The 15,898-nt window shown below is 39.5% G+C and overlaps 1 long non-coding RNA gene across 1 annotated transcript; it reads left to right on the top strand.

Moving 5' to 3' along the window:
* Positions 1-317: 317 nt before the first annotated feature.
* Positions 318-2,972, top strand: LOC144986825 (uncharacterized). Its single transcript, XR_013650667.1, has 4 exons — positions 318-875; positions 1,039-1,101; positions 1,954-2,049; positions 2,545-2,972. It is a non-coding gene; the product is annotated as an uncharacterized LOC144986825 (long non-coding RNA).
* Positions 2,973-15,898: the final 12,926 nt, after the last annotated feature.

Raw genomic sequence — 15,898 nt, 5'->3', positions numbered from 1 at the left:
CTTATTTGTATCTAGCACTCAAAAATTTTAAGATCCTAGAAGTAGCGTCCTGACGTCATCACGTACTGGTGGGAGGGTCTTTCGTTTTCTCAACGTTATCTCAGGTGGCCATGTTGGATTTGCCGAATGCGAGTATGCGACGTTTGAAATTGAAAATCGAGCATTTTATTTTTCTGCAATGCGTTGCGATTTCGTCCCGCTTCAAGACGCCCCAACCTCGTTTTTTTTTCCATCCGCCTCATTGCTGATGTTTTCCTCAGTGGCGCCGTCTTGTCTTCAGCCCTGATTTATTTGGTAAGTTGATTATCGTTCACGACGGTTTACACTACTATTTTGAATGAAATGCTTTAAAAATGCTCTTATACTACCGTAAATGTGCTTTACTGTTTAAACATACGTGTGTTACGATCGTTTTACAGCTTAATGTGACAAATGTTCATTAGTTCGTCTGAGCAGACGTATGGCGAGCCAAACCCAAAATGCATTTCTGCCCGTAAGTTACGACAGTGATGAGTTTTTTCAGAGGTAGAAATGATCTGTTATGCTGCAATCACACTAAACGTGATCTGCGTGTGAAATTCGTGTTGGAGGCCTTTGTTAGTGGCTAAAGTTTTCTGCTGGACACATGTCCAAAAATGTCACTCAAAGCCTCTAACGGTTGTGTGGGAGGAGCAAACGCCAAAAGTTTTAAGCCTGGTGGCTACATGGAAGCATTGGGTTTTGAATGCAGCTTTAAGCTTTTTTAAATCACTGAACTCTATTATAAGAAAGGTTTTTGTAAAAATAAATTAATCAACGTGTTCCTGTTGTGTTCAGGTACCGAACTACAAGAGTGTTCAGTGTTTCACCTCCAGGCAGACGCCAAGGCCAGCGAGGTAACTTGTCTCCTGATTAGTTATTTGTCTAGAGCTATTAAAAAAAAACAAAAAATGCAATAGTTTGTGTAGTGCAATAAATGTTTTGATCAGAATATAATTTAAACATTTTTCTTTAACATTGAAAAATCTCTTTTGGACTTTTTCAGATACTGAACTTCAGAAACTGAACTTCAGAGAGTTCACCAGAAAGTCACCATTTCACCAGAAAAGAGCCGTCAAGTGGGTGAGTTTTATACTTATTTAATATATTCATCCTGAACTATTACCATTATTAGATTGATATGGCAGCATGGAAACATTTATGCACATTTTAACTAGCCAAATAGAAATAGAGTTGAAATTATTTACAATTTAACTAAACATATTTAGATTGCAGGCTGAAGGTGGCACAATGGAATGGAGGTGCAGGTTGTGTTCTGCTACTTGAGCACTATGCAGTACTACATATAATACTGCAGTACTACATATAATACTGCAGTACTACATATAATACTGCAGTACTACATATAATACTGCAGTACTACATATAATACTGCAGTACTACATAGCCACTATTCCAAGGTGTTTCCACTGCCATGTATGTGGAGACACTTTGGAATACAATAATGTTGCATTAGCACCATTCCATCATTTGAAACCATGAAAACTCATCTGTCAAGATCTGAAATGGATTTCTGTAGAGTAGATGCAGTCAGAGGAAATTGTGCAGTTTTTGCATGTTTGTGTAACTTAAAGCTGCCCTTTTTCTGAGCCAAAGTCCACCAAAACAGACAGGAACTGGCCAGCTTGGTTAGGATTTATGACCTCCAGGTGAATTTCTAATGTGCATAATTCAAAAACGGATAACAATCATTTGTAAACAGCAGTGAGAAGCCATGGTGTAACTTGCCTTAAAAATGACTTTGGGTCTTTGACCTGAAGTTTATGCCATAAACACTACATTGTCCTCTTACTAGAAATAGACATCTAGAAAAGGTATCATTTTATTATTTCTTAAAGTTCCTTAAGTAAATATTGGAAGTGTTTGCTCTGCATTTGCTTCAAAGGTAATGGATATTTCTTTTTATTCTTTTAGGACCAGCGTGACCTGAACATGAGACGGGCACTTGTCCTCCTTGCACTTCCTGTTTATCTGCATGAAGATGCCTCCAACTTCTTCAAGACCTGTACAGTAAGTGCACACGACTCCCTGTCAATGTTTTTCTCTAATCCTTTAATATTGATTGAGATTTTATTGAGTGACATAATAAATAGGCAATTGTTTGTAGTTTGCAAACTGAGTGATATTTTTAAATGGTTTTAAGAATGAGACTGAAGATGAAAGGCGAACATCTGGGACTGCTTATTGGAGGGTGCGGGAACCTTTTCGTTTACCTTTTCTGCTCCTGATCCATCATTATATGAATAAAGAAAAATGAAGCTTTAGTCTTAAATTATTTTATAAATGTCCTCACTTTTCAGAAAAATGTTAAAGAACTTTTTAAAAACACAATTTTAATTGGAGTTGGTCCTTAAAGCATCACAGCCAGTTGATTAAAAGCTAACAGAATGTTAGCATGAAAAGATTCCCATTGACAGATGGCAGGAATGGCAGTTTTGGACATTAGTGTGATGAATATCTTTGAGGGTCTGAACTCATCTGTGTTTTCTGTTTTGTATTTTCCAGAATACCAGACCTCACAGACACTGCTGTGGGTATCTTCTCAGTTGTCGTGGTGACGCTCCGGATGCTGCCGTCAGTGGTCCCACAGATCTGACTGACTAATCTCTTCTACTCTTCAGGGACATCTATGCTCTGGACCTACAGCACCCCAAGAAACTTGAACTTGCCTTCACATTTATTCAGAACGCTGTCATGAGCCGTGAGGACAGCAAACCACTGAAAGGACATTTATTGACGCTGAAGAATGTTTCGTTGAGTGAGCCTTCCAGAATGGACTATTTGTTGGTTTAAGTGTTATGCTATTAATGTGTTTTGTTGAGATCATTTGCTTTTTCTGCCGTACAATACAAAACCAACACTTTTTGTCAATATGTTGTGTGGCACTCTTACAATGCAGTTTTATTGCACTTATTGTTTCTTCATCCTCTTGATATCTGTGCTTTTTTTTTTAAAAAGAGCAATTAAAAAAGTGTATTAAGCAATCGCTATTGTGTGGCTTTCATGTTTGTTGGTTTTTATCAATGTTAGCTTTTAAATGTTGTAGTGGGGCAGGATCAATATCTCTGTTTAGAATACATTTTAAGCTGAAGAATTTAAAATATTTTCAATGCTACACATTTAATGAGTTAAAGAATTTATAAAGCATTTGAGTGAATTTTACATATTTTATGAGTTGAGTAATATAAAAATATAGTTAGTTAAAGCGTTTTTTAGTTGGAAAATATTAAAAACTTTGAGTAAATAATCACTCTTTTGTAAGTTGAGGAATCTTAATATTTTTAATATGAAATAATACAAATTTAAGCTAACTGACAATATAAATTTTAATAAATGTTAACTTAAAAGTTTTAATAATATAACTTAAAAACTATTGTGTAATCTGTTACAAAACAATTTTTAAGTTCTGTCAACTCGTTAGGGTTTACAGTGTGCTCTGAACTTAACCTGGTCTGGAGCAGGTTTAGTTGAAGGTTAGTTTGTTTTCAGAGAGGTGAAGCAGCATGGCGTGTCCATTTGAAGATGATTTAGTGGATGAAGAAGCTCAGATTATACTTTTTCCACCATGAGAGGGTGATAAGACCACATATGGATGTTGGAAAGAGAAACTTTTTCACCTTGATATAGATAGATAGATAGATAGATAGATAGATAGATGACTTTATTAATCCCACAATGGGGAAATTTCATTTATCTGTGGCAGCAACACGACATTCAGAAATAATCTATATAATATAACATCAATAAAGGACATCACAAATGACATTTATATTAGATACTTAAAAATATTACTAAAATTATTATGAAAAATTAGTATCAAAAATGAGATTCTTATTAAATAAAGAAATAAATATTAAATAAATACAGCTGCAAAAGTGTAAAAAAACATGCGGTCTGCAAAACATGTAAACTGTAAAAAAACATTACAAATTTTTTCAAAATACAGAAATAACTAATGAAGTTCACACCAAGAACAAAAACAAACAACTGTTCAGGAACAAAAAACAATTTAAAATTGAAAAACAACAACTACAACAAAAGTAAATGAATCAATGACTAAACAGAAAAACACCCCTGGGACCGTGGAGTGTCACTGTAACACGGTGTTGTACAGTCTGATGGCTGTGGGGAGGAATGACCTGCGGTAGCGCTCCTTCTTACACTGAGGGTGCAACAGTCTTGTGCTGAAGGAGCTGGTCAGCGCCTCTACAGTTTGGTGTAGGGGGTGGGAGGGGCTATCCATGATGGATGGCTCAGCTTAGCTAACATCCTCCTGTCCGCCACCTCCTCGATGGACTCAAGTGTGCAGCCCAGGACAGAGCCGGCCCTCCTAACCAGTTTGTTAAGCCTCCTCAAGTCTCTGCCTGCACTGCCCCCCGCCCAGCACACAACTCCATAAAGGACCACTGAGGCCACCACAGTGTCGTAAAAGGTCCTCAGCAGCTGTCTGCACACGCCAAAAGACCTCAGTCTCCTCAGCAGGTGAAGGCGACTCTGGCCCCTCCTGTACAGAGCATCCGTGTTGTTGGACCAGTCCAGTCTGTTGTTCAGGTAAACACCCAGATATTTAAATGTGTCCACGACCTCAATGTCTAAACCCTGGATGTTCACCGGTGACTGTGATGGTGAGGACCTCTTGAAGTCCAGTATCAGCTCCTTTGTCTTGCTGGTGTTAAGCAGCAGGTGGTTAACTTCACACCAGCTAACAAAGTCAGTGATGACCCCCCTGTACTCCTGCTCATCCCCCCCCTGATACACAGCCCACAATGGCACTGTCATCTGAGAACTTCTGCAGATGACAGTGGTGGGAGTCGTAGGTGAAGTCTGATGTGTACAGGGTAAACAGGAATGGGGAGAGCACAGTCCCTTGAGGTGCCCCCGTGCTGCAGACCACCACATCAGACACACAGTCACGCAGCCTCACAAACTGTGGCCTGTCTGTGAGGTAGTTGATGGTCCAAGCAACCAGATGTTGGTCCACACCTGCAACCTCCAGCTTCCTCCTCAGCAGTGATGGCTGAATTGTGTTGAAAGCACTGGAGAAATCAAAAAACATGACTCTCATAGGGCTCCCAGGGGCCTCCAGGTGAGACAGGGCCCGATGCTGCAGGTAGATGATGGCGTCATCCACCCCGATGCCTGGTCGATATGCAAACTGCAGCGGGTCCAGTGCTGAGCTCACCTGAATGCGGAGATGGCTGAGGATGATCCTCTCCATAGCCTTCATCAGGTGGGAAGTCAAGGCGACAGGTCTGAAGTGGTTCGGTTCCGTAGGACGAGGTACCTTTGGAACCGGAACCAGGCAGGAAGTCCTCCAGAGGACTGGTACCTTCTCCAGTCTGAGGCTCATATTAAATATGAACAGCATCACCACACAGAGCTGGTCTGCACACTCCCTGAGGAGCCTGGAGGTGATGCTGTCAGGGCCTGTTGCCTTCCTGGCCTTTGTTCTCCTTAACTCCATCCTAACCTGATTCAGGGTGAGGCAGAGGGGGGTTGGAGGATGGGTGGGCGGTGGCTGGTCTGGTGATCTAACTTAATTATTTGCTTCAGTTAAGATAAATATATTTTTTTGTTTAACTACATGTTATCTTAAAAATAACTTGTAGTTATCAGACAGTTATTTTACTTTCATTGAAATTAATTCAATTAAGTAGGTGTAACTTTGATGCTGCTGTTAGATCGGCATCGCAAGGAATTGTGGGATACAACGTACTTTATGTACTTGCTAATACTTATGTCATTAAATAAGAGTTAAAACTTCTGCAGACGCTTTTTGACAAACCACTCAATCAGTGGACAATGCCAACTCCAAAAGTTGGCATTTCCGCATTTCACAATTAAAAAAGATAAGTTCACAGAACTTTATCACACTGTAATGAACTGCAACTTAGCTTTATAAGTACAGATAACTCAATAAATAATGTTGAACTGTACGACTACCTTAACTTGCTGAACTGACTTAAATTGTTGAATTGATTAGTAGAACTTAGATTATAGAGTTATTACAACATAAAAGATTTTGTTAAGTCAACAAATTTAAGTTGGATTTATTACAGTGTACATGCGTAGCAATTTCGGTCGGAATAAATCAGTTGCACATGCGCAGTACTCTTTAAAATACTGAAAGAGCAAATGAGTCCCGCTGTAAACAAGCTGAGCTGCCACATGCATGTATGTAGCAGCTCCAGAATATACCAGATGATCTTCTAAAAGTGCTTTTGTTAAAGTTATAGTTATTATAAAGGGCCTGTTCGCTCAACATTTTGTGGTCAATGCTTTTTTGTGGCAGAACGAAGCCGGAAGAAGGGCTAGGTGAAGGCTAACACGCGCTAACAACAGCATTTAGCCTGGATCAACATAAAATCAATACGTGAAATGCCTCAATCTGCCTGTTGGCTGCACGTAAATATGTGGGAATAACATCAGCCTTTATTTTGTCGGGACACGACAGGAAACACAAATCCACGTGATTGTTTGAACGGTTTCTAAGGACTGAGCGACATTTCTGCTTTGAAAAGCTCACACACCGCCCCAAAGCCGCTGTGTGAGCTGGCGGCTAATGTCTGCATGCTCCTGTCACGCTTTGGTCACTTGGCCGTTTGGGCTCCCTGTTGGCCGGATACATTTTGAGGACTGCCACGCTCTTTTATTGGAATTCTTTTGGATTTTGGAACTTGGAATGCACAACAGCACATTGGTCTTAAGGACATGTCATGCAGCCATTATGTGCATTTTATAAATTTCCACATGTGAAATTTTGGTCTTTCGTGATACAAGCATGATATACATAATTCATCAGTGTTACTTGCGTTTGTCATTTGTCGATGTGGCAGATGATGAAATCATTGTTCTTCCATTGTTAACCATGGTGACCTGCAAAGAAACGCGTGCAGCCATAATTGCATCGCGTAAAAATGGCTTAGCAGGAAATCATATTGTGGCTACTAAGATTGTACCTAAAACAACAATTTATAGGATCATCAAGAACTTCAAGGAAAGAGATTCAATTATTGTTAAGAAAGCCTTCTTAACAAGCTTAAGGGCATCCAAGAAAGTCCAGCAACCACCAGAATCGTCTCCTAGGGAGGATTCAGCTGCGGGATCGTAGTGCCACCAGTGCAGGCAGGTGTGAGCACATCTGCACACACAGTGAGGCCAAGACTTTTGGAAGATGGCCTGGTGTCAAGAGGGGCTGCAAAGAAGCCACTTCTCTCCAAAAAAACAAAAAAACATCAGGGATGATTGATCTTCTGAAAAAAGTATGGCAAATGGACTGCTGAGGACTGGGGCAAAGTCATGTTCTTAGATGAAGCCCCTTTCCAATTGTTTGGGGCATCTGGAAAAAGGCTTGTCCGGAGAAGAAAAGGTGAGCGCTACCACCAGTTCAGTGTCACGCCAACATTAAAGCATCCTGAGAACATTCATGTGTGGGGTGCTTCTCATCCAAGGGAGTGGGCTCACACACAATTTTGCCCAAAACCACAGCCATGACTAAAGAATGGTACCAAAACCCCCTCCAACAACAACTTCTTCTGAGAATCCAACAACAGTTTGGTGACCAACAATGCTTTTGCCAGCACAATGGAGCACCATGACATAAGAGAAAATCGATAACTAAGCGGCTCGGGACCAAAACGTTGACATTTTGGCCTGGAAACTCCCTGGATCTTTATCCCATTGAGAACTTGTGGTCAATTTCAAGAGGCGGGTGGACAAACAAAAACCCACTGATTCTGACAAACTCCAAGAAGTGATTCGGACAGAATGTGTTCCTATCAGTCAGGATTTGGCCCAGAAGTTGATTGAGAGCATCACCAGTCGAATTGCTGAGGTCCTGATAAAGAAGAGCCAACACTGCAAATACTGACTCTTTGCAGAATTGTCGTGTAATTGTCGATACAAGCCTTTGAAACACATGAAATGTTTGTAATAATATTTCAGTACATCACAGAAACAACTGAAACAAAGATATAAAAGAAGTTTAGCAGCAAACATTGTGTCGTGCTCAAAACCTTTGGCCATGACTGTACATAGTGGCTGTGCGACATTGTGTTTAAATTGTCCTCTGACCCTTTGAATGTAAAATGTAAATTTTTTTTTACTGTTTGAGTTGACAAAATGATTTACATAAGAGGACAAACTACCCTTTTTCAAAAGGTACATAAGGAGAGACAGACATGAAGAGACAAGACACTTCCTGCTCTCCAAGATATCAGAATGTAAGTGCAGCAGCAAGTACAATTCTTGTTTTTACTATTTTGAAATTTTGTGATAAATAATTAAGAAACCAAAAATTGTCACATTAACCCCCCAGCTTAAGGCTGATGGTATTGTCGAAGGTCTACAATCATCTCCTTTAAATCCACTGAAAGCTCTTTACCGCAAATTTACATTGGTCCGTCTGCTGAGCGTCTTTGTTGCGTTACATCTCTGTTGCGTTGCATCTCTGTTGCGTTGCATCTCTGTTGCATTGCATCTCTGTTGTGTTGCATCTCTGTTGCGTTGCATCTTTGTTGCGTTACATCTCTGTTGCGTTACATCTCTGTTGCGCTTGGAGTCCGTGTCACAACCATCAGTTAATTTACATAGAATCTGTTGCATCAGCGGCCCATCCCTCCTCCCCCCGTGTCACCTGGGGGAGTGGTTTGACCTGCCACCCCCATGTCGAGTAGTTTGTCCCATTCTTTGCTCATGTAAAACTTAAGTAATCAGGCCCATGCCCTCTCCTTCCTCACTGATTCCTTGTAATATGTATGTTTAATTTAATAAATGTTATGTTTTTACTTCTAAAAGCCAACTGTCGTTATCCATGGGGAAAATGGACGCTGGTGTCATCTGTGGTGTGTTATCGTGTAAACACGTCACCTTAAATATAAAATAAAGTTTTATCTTGAAAGTACAATGGAAGTTTTTATTTTGAAACCTGGACCTGCTCCCAATTTCACGGCTTTTTGCCGCGAAACTGACGCAATTTTTTTAATTTTTTTTCCAGATACTTTATTTATCCCTCAATGGACTGGAAACTGAAAAAGGGAACAAATACTAATTTCCTCCACTTTAAAAACTAACATAGTTGAAGTGAATCCATATTTAATATACCGTTTTTCAAGTGTTTTTGTTGTTGTTATTTTTACTGTAATATTTCATTTTTGTTGTTACATCCACAACAATGCTATCTACAAGGAACCCCAGGTATTCCTGCTCTGTTACAGCTCCTATACATTCTCCCGGTTAGTATGTCTCATTCGCACAAGTCTTTCTCCGTGTTAAATAATACAAGATCCCTCTTGACTGTGGAAGTCTTTGAATTAACTTTCACAGTTTCCTGCTTCCTTGGTGCTCATCAGGAGTTCAGGCTGGTGGGATGTAGGTCAAAAGTATCTTTCATTTAAACATGAAAGTACAGGCCACAAACAGACAAACAGTTAGTCTCTTCTGTCATCTTACAGAGCAATGAACTTTTACAAATAATGGAATGGCACACATGTAATAATCACCTCATCTTATGTGGTTCAAGTCTTCAGAGTCTTTGCTCATGGGCATCCCTGACAGCATTGGAGCATTGAGCCTACTCCTCCCAGTGGGTGTTTTGGTGTTCCTCGCCCCACCCATTGTTAAGCTCTAGGCTCATTTAATTTCAATTAATTTGCATAAATGAACGAATGATCCTCACCCACCCTTCTCAGAGGCACCTTAAACAATCTAAAATGCAAATGTTAATTAGAAATTGATGTATTGCAGGAGGGTTCAAAGTAATGACATCCCAGGGGGGAGAATTCACCATTAAAGTGTGCTAATCTTTACTGACGATGTAGCTACTGTAGCAAAATGAGTGTAGAAGCGGATGTTTAAGCTTAACCCCTGAGCACATGAACATTAGCTGTAGAGACAATATTAGGAACACATTACAACACCATTTTTCTAACATTTGGTAAGAATTAATTACTGAGGATTCTTATTTTGCTTCAATATACTCATCTTGTATGGCTGGTTAGTCAAGACGAAAAACTTTAGGTTGGCCTCAGTAAAGTACTATGGAAGGAAATAACTGATTATGTGGACAAAATGTGTCTGTAGTGCTGCTTTGCTAGCCGAAGAGTATCCATGTATTGCTGTTTGTGTTGGTCTTTGCACCCTGGTTTACAATTTCCTTATACAAATTTTTTTAATATAAAAGATGAAATGATTTAGTCAGTTTGTTAAATAAAACCAGTGGTGGGCCGTCAGGCCTTCAAGGCCTTCTCTGAAGGCCTAAAAAATATATGATTTGTATCTCAGGGCGACAGTGGCTCAGGTGGTTGAGCGGGTCGTCCAATGATTGAAGGGTTGGCGGTTCGATCCCACCAGCCAAAATGTTGTTGTGTCCTTGGGCAAGACATTTCACCCTCCTTGCCTCCAGTGTGGCTCCACTGGTGTGTGAATGCGCATGAATAATCCCGGTGATGGTCAGAGGGAACTGGCATCCACGCCTCTGTCAGTCCGCCCCAGGGCAGCTGTGGCTACAACCATAGCTTACCATCACCAAGTCTGAATGAGGAGTGAATGAATAATGGACACAATGTAAGCGCTTTGGGTGTCTTGAAAAGCGCAGATAAATCCAATCCATTATTAATTATATTTTGTCCATGTATGCTCATTAAATAATTTCAAATGGTCTGTCCATTCCCTTTTATTGTGTTTATGATGGTTGTGCTAATTCGGAGCATTTAAGCAATCGCTTTTCAGCTGTCCTTTGTTGCTAGGCAGAGAAAGGGCCTTTACCATGAGTTATGAAGGCCTCCTAATGCAAAATCAATGTTGGTCATTCATTTTCTTCAACCAATCAGATTTTGAGTTAGTGTCAGCAGGGCCTTCTAGCAGGCTTAGGCAACGTCACAGTTTTCAGACTTTCTGATTGGACAGAAGTTTTAGGAAGTCACATGCAGCCTTGTCCAGTTTGACACAGAGCCACAGAGGACTAACCATCCCCGAGTCCACTGCGTCTGTCGAGCGGACAATGTCGGCTCTAAAGCGTGTTAAAACCTACGCAGAAACACAACTGGACAAACTTGGCTCTCAGGACTGGCATGGCAACAGAAAAGGACTTCTTAACGGAGTTGAAGCACGATAACCTACATGACAGGGTAATCAAACTGTTTTCTAGGAACGACAGGAGGATTGATTTTGTCTTCAAATAATCTGAATTTTTGATGAGTGAAATTATAAATATCTCAACAAATAATATTTCAAATTTATGTGGTTGCTTTTAATGTTTTGTGCTGGCTGTAGTTGCATAATGAGATTTGTTTGCTGTTTTGTTTATTCAGTTTATTTATATCAGTATTTTTCATTCAGTGTGCCACGGCACAATAGTGCGCCGTGAGATATGGTCAGGTGTTCCGTGGGAAATCACCCATTCACTGATCTAAAAACATTTAGCATCTCCAGGATATCAGCTCTGTGTTCATCCAAACAGAACCTGCTGAAACACTGAGTAGTTAGGAATATGAAAGATCATAAATGCGTTATTCTTTGTGTTTATTCGATTCTATTAATGACATTTTGATAAGAATGGCGGAACCACGATATAGCCGCAGCTTCAGCTCTGTTTTTGGAAAAGTCCCGCCCCTTTAACTGTCTCCACCAATCATTCTTGGAGGCTTAATCATACGTCATCAGTCTGACCAATCAGAAGTGGTTAAAGTCTTCACTTCCTTGTTCCGATTCTGCTCATAAAGTCTCAGTTCCAACAAAAATACCAGCTAAAGCCCGTCTTTAGTGGTGTAGCTTTCCACAATATCCGCTGTTAGACCGTGGAACAAGTGAACAAAACTATGAAGCTCAGAGAAGAGAGTCTGTCTGCCATCACTACAACTCCCATGATGCATATACCCTATAGGGTGAAAGTAACAGTGTCTCAGTGTACAATGAGTCTTCCCTGTTAAATGTCTTAAACCACAACAAACACACATCCAACAGTTTTTCAATCTTCTTGATGAAATCAGAGGTCAGAGGTCAACAGGTTAGTTCTCCTTCAAGGTTTGTGTTTCTTAACAGCCAAACATCCCAGAGTTTGGTCCAAGTCATCTTTACAACTGAAACCCTTTGCTAATGACGTCTGGATTATTTTATATATTAAATTTAAGTAGAAGTAATAACAACATTTAAGAAACAGGATTAAGGTGAAGTGGACAACAGACACAAACTAAATTCAAACAATTTAATCTAAAAAGAAAAAAAAACATTTTTGTTAAAGTTTTCAAAGACTTCATCTTTGATTCAGACAAGAGAAAAACTAATAAAACTTCAACTTGTTCACTTTTTGTGTAGCTGCAGAAAACATGAATGTAATGTTAGTTTTTTTGTATAAATTTTATCAAACATATTGTGATAATATAATTTTTCAAAAATTACAGTTGCCTTTGCACTAACATTGAAATAAATATAAAAAATAAATAAATCACTATTTAGAAAGAATATATTTGTTTTTTGTGAGGTTACATAAAATTGCATGTTAATAAACTGAAGGGAAAAACAACTACCAGAGTAAAATTTCAAATAATTTAGTTGAAAATTATTAGTGAAAACTAATTTAACTTTTATTGAAACTTTTAGAAAAAACAGCTTCAACTTCAAGCTTTTTCTGCCAAAATTATTGCAAAAATGCACGTGAGAATGCAGAGGAACTATAGATCAATACAGACTATAGAGTTTCTCCTTTCTTCAATTTTTGGATGTTGGTGTGCCGTGGGATTTTTGTCAAGGACAAAGCGTGCCTTGGCTCAGAAAAGGTTGGAAAACAGTGATTTAGTGGCATTAAACTTGTTAATGAGGGGTTAAGTGATTCAGATATTGCACTACAAGGCCCATTTGTGTAATGCACAGTCAACCAACACGTAAAACACAAGCTATCTTTATTTGTTAATACTCACAGGGATAAAAAACTGGTTCAAATTTATTATTGTTATTGTTATACAGTTATTGTTGTTAATGGTGGTTTTAACATCTAAAAAGAATGGTAATGCAGCTTGGACAGTGACGCATTTCGCTCATGCGGTATGGATTGGACTGTGATCAGATTTGTTGAAGAACAGAGAAAAGCATGTGTTGTGGGATGTGTGTGTGCTGAAACTGGTGTGTCTGTGCTCGCGTGGTGCAGGAAGGGAGGGGAGAAGAGCGCGTGTGAGTGTGTGCAGGGCATACATGTGCAGTCAGTCGATGTTTTTGGAGTTAAGATAAAAAAGTAATAAAGAAAGTCTCTTTCAGTCAGACAACTGATGCAGTCAAAAATATTTATTTTCACATTCTTTAAATTGGCATTCACATTCTTTTCGTTTGGCATAAGGCTCTGTACAATTCCATGAGACAAGATTTCCATAAAACTTTTGGGTAATAACTACCCCTAACGGAGCTCACAGGTGGAAGCCGGGGAGGAGGGTGGGGCCAACGAACGCAGCGCTTGTGGTAAAGGAAGAGAATGAACAACTGCACACCTGGACTTAAATAGCTGAACAGGTGAGTTGATTAACTGAACTGCTCTAGCGGAGTAACCGAGTAAAACACTGCTAGAGTAGTCTGCCTGAAAGGTGCCCAAGGTTGCTCATTTTAAAGAACTGAGACTGTTTTTTTTTTTTTTTTTTTGCTTATCCCGCTCTGGAGGCTCTGAGGGTTCGAACGGGGAAGTGGACCCCAAAGTAAGATCAGCCTTCGGCCCTGGAGAAGATCTCCCCTGCGTTTTCCGACCACGGTCAGAGAGCCCATCCACCCGGAAGGTGTGCCTCACAGTTTGAGAACATACAAAGGGAACTATCCTTTATTCAATGTACTTATATTTTATAAAGGGTCATTCACTGCACATGTCTTCCCTGCAAGGATTCTCTCTCAAATATATCCCAGACAACAGTGCTAAATAACAAGAGAAAAGGTTTGAGAACTACTGAGTTAATTTATGAGAACAAATTTAGTCTACTAGTTCAACAGAAACTTGGCTAAAACAGGATGAGTACTTTAGTGATTTGAATCTGCATATTGACAAGGAGTCGGACTACTGCACCACTCAGTTTATGGACTTGCTCACTTCTCTGGATTTTAAACATGTCATGCAGCCGACTCACAACAGGGGTAACACTCTTGACCTCGTCATCAGTCATGGTTTATCTACAAGTGTGTCCACTGTTGTGGACCTGGCTGTATATGACCATTACTGTGTGGTTTTTAACATCACTGGTTTTACAGAACAAGAGACCTCTGGGAGAATGGTGAAGAAACACTACTTTACTCCTGAGACCCAGATCCTTTAACACAGAATGAGGACAATGGTAGGTGAGAGGTAAGTAAGAGTTTTTAATTTCCTTCCAGGAGAGATGGTTATGGCTTGGTATGAAACTGGTGAGGACAGCAGCTTGTGGCGTGGCTGGAGGTAATAGCGCGGCTTTACAGAGCTTGAACTTCCCACAGGGCTGCTGGAGGGCTCAGACTGACATCCACACTAGAGACACTTAGAGGCTGGAATCCTGAGGCAGGGAGAGATCAGTTAGAGTCGAGGCAAGACTTGAACACATGACCATGAACTAGACTGAGACCAGGTTTTAGTCACCATAAGGGGCAACGAACTGGCGTTGGATACTGAGGCTGGATCTCCTTAAGAGCAGAAGCAGGTGATGAGGTGAATTGGTCCCAGCTGGTGGAGTCAGGAGCAGAGCAGGAGGGGGAGGGGGAGGAGACTGACAGGCACCATAACAGAAGTGCTCGAAAAATGTATTACATCTTTACGTGCCAACGCTGCACTTGTCTTACCCGCCCTCTGCGACCTAATTGTTGAAAGTTTTAACAATAATTTAAGATCTAGTCTCGATTCAGTTGCTCCACTCAAACATAAAAAGATAAGAATTAAATCCACACCCCCTTGGAGAACTGAGTAAATTAAACAATCGAAGAGATGTTGCAGATCTCCTGAAAGTCGTTGGAGAAAACACAAACTTGAAATAAACGATCAAATATACCAAAACCAACTAAAGCTATATAACCAAACAGTAAAACAGACTAGGAATTCATACTTTGCAAACACCATCTCTGTAAACAAAAATAACCCCAGAGTCCTCTTAACCACAATTGAATCTTCGACCAACTGTAACATAAATAAATCCACAATGCCAGCCTCCGCCTGATTGTGTGAGGACTTTGCAGACCACTTCAGGAGCAAGATCCATTCTGTCAGATCTAACAATCATAAATTAACAGAAAATAATTGATTTTACCTTGCGAAGGACTGGACAGTTTTGACCTGATTGAAGCTGCAACACTTGGTGGATTTTTCTCCCAAGTTAATCCAACAACTTGTTTTTTGGATCCCATCCCCACATCACTTTTGAAATCCTTTTACGGTCTTTTGAGAGTGAGATTTAAAATATTTTTAACTCCTCTCTACAGACGGGTATTTTTCCTGCTGCCTTTAAAATTGGTTATAATTGGTTTAAATCCTACCTCACATATAGAGATTTTATTGTTAATTTAAATGATTTTTCATCTGAAAGGCACAAACTCACATGTGGGGTGCACCAAGGCTTAAATACCCATCTATTTAATTCAGCTTTTAATCAGATCTCCTATGGGGGATCTAAAAATGTTACTGTTTTTTTATATATTTTTTTTATATATATTTTTATATTTTATGATATTTTACTACATTTTTATTTGTTTAATGTGTGTTTATTATTATTATTATTATAGTTATTATTTATTTATATATTTTTGTTCTTAACATCTTACCTTATTCTTGATATATTTTAGATGTTTTAGACTTTCAATGCATTAACTTATTATAATTTGTATATTTTAGCTGTTTTCATATTTTGACTTTTGTATTTCGCACTTTTAC

Source organism: Oryzias latipes, chromosome 17 (genome assembly GCF_053564925.1).
Source record: "Oryzias latipes strain Hd-rR chromosome 17, Olatipes_Hd-rR_3.1".
Lineage (NCBI taxonomy): Eukaryota > Metazoa > Chordata > Actinopteri > Beloniformes > Adrianichthyidae > Oryzias > Oryzias latipes.
This window is presented reverse-complemented; position numbering and strand designations above follow the sequence as displayed.